Genomic DNA, 1,831 nt, shown 5'->3' with positions numbered 1-1,831 from the left:
AGACCTTCTAATTCATTAGTATTCAAGCCCATTTTCCTATGTACAATAATATACTACTAAAATAGGCGATTTTAATGTGACTTTGAGATGAACTAAGTCTTTAAGCTTTTTTATTTCACTTTTTTGAGATTTAATTCCAGTCTTCCTTTCCTTCCCCCCCCTCCTAGACCCTAAAACCCGCTTAGCCAAACGAGGACAGGATTTAAATTTAATGAGCAAGGTAGCGTTTCCTCTTTGGGATCTTGGGCCAAAGGGTTTACCGTACCACAAAAGCTGGTGTAGTTGTAACAAGTAGGGTAGCTGTACATGCCAGCAAAGCAGAAACAGCTTGATTTTTTTTCCTTCAGACAGCTTCTTATCTTTGCAGCTCAAGTTTTTGTGTCCAGCACAATTATGATAAATTCGGAATTCTGTAAGCGAAGCCAGATCCAGCTGTTCTTTGTCAGGAGAGATGAATAACTGTGGGATGGCATGTAATTAGATACTGTACATTCAACTGCCACTAATTACTAGATTTGAAACTCTGATGAGATCTCACTGGTGCTGAGAAGTGTATTCCACAAAGTGGTGGAGCAGCAACACTGTATCTGTGAAGTACAGTGTTTAATGACTGCATAAATGTAATGATCTGCTGGTTCTGCATCTTTACGTAGCCTCCTGATACCTCGGGTTACTTTTGTCGATGCTAGTGGCTTGATTCCTTTCCGCCAGTCAGATTTTCACACTTGGATGTTCTTAAGTTTGTCCTTCCATAGGTAGTGGGACAGGATTTCCCGAGCTCCAGTGCATACCTGCTGCATTGCAGTCCTCACACAAACAAGAAAACTCAAATGCTGAGCAGTTAAATAGCAAATGTTAATACTTTGGGATTGCTTGTTCAGAAGAACACCGTCTAGGTTACTTTATATTGACTAACTTCAGCTCTTGTGTAGAATATCCGTAACAGTTTGTGGGAAGAAAAGACAATTTCCAGAAAGAATAAAGCTATTGTGTAAAGTCTATCGAGAAAAGTTTCTTAATGAAGTATTTGTATTTATTTCAAAACAAATAAATTTGTAACTTTGCAATGTCTGGTGTCTTAATGTTTTACCAGGAGTACAATAGTCTTTCTCAGTGGGAGCATATTCTTCCCACCCTTTGTATCAATGAAGTCTTTTTTTCTTTTGCACATACCTCTGCCTTTCCCTACTTTCGTGCTCAGAGCTCTTTTTATTTCTCCCCCCCCCAGCCTACTATTTATACTAAGAAAACACAGCACACCAGTATTAGGTGCGACTGACTACTCAAAGTACTATAGGGTAATTTTGCGCTAACAAATGCATAACAAAATTGAGGGCTCAGTATGGAGTACTATTTATCTGCTGTTTGAAGTTTTCTTTTTCTCCAGAGATGTAGTACTGTCTAGTGCATAGATCTGTGGGTTGTAAAATGACTTCCTCACTGGAGTTGGTGCCATGCTCGTTGCATCCTTCCTGTTCCCATTCGGGTCTGTAAATCCACGGATGTGTGACATGTCCCCCACAGATCTGTGGAGGAATTTGGGCCTCTTGACTGAAGTGGCAGATGCCACTCCGAGTTTCTAAAAGCTGTTCTTTTTGGACCTCTTGCAAGAATATAACTTGAGAAAAACAGAGAAAAGCTTAACCCTTTGCAAACAAGTTTTAAAAGGACACCCCACGTGCAAGAGGGATAGGAATCTAAAGGTTCAGGAAAGAATTAAAACATTATTTTATTGCTGTCCTTAAAGCAGAAGTGCAATTGTCCCTTTTCACCTAAAGCTATTTATCTCGGTGGTTTCCTGTGAAAGGGTTGGGGCTTTTTATAACTTTAT

Source organism: Charadrius vociferus, unplaced genomic scaffold (genome assembly GCF_000708025.1).
Source record: "Charadrius vociferus isolate BGI_N301 unplaced genomic scaffold, ASM70802v2 scaffold2, whole genome shotgun sequence".
In the NCBI taxonomy this organism is placed as follows: domain Eukaryota; kingdom Metazoa; phylum Chordata; class Aves; order Charadriiformes; family Charadriidae; genus Charadrius; species Charadrius vociferus.
This window is presented reverse-complemented; position numbering follows the sequence as displayed.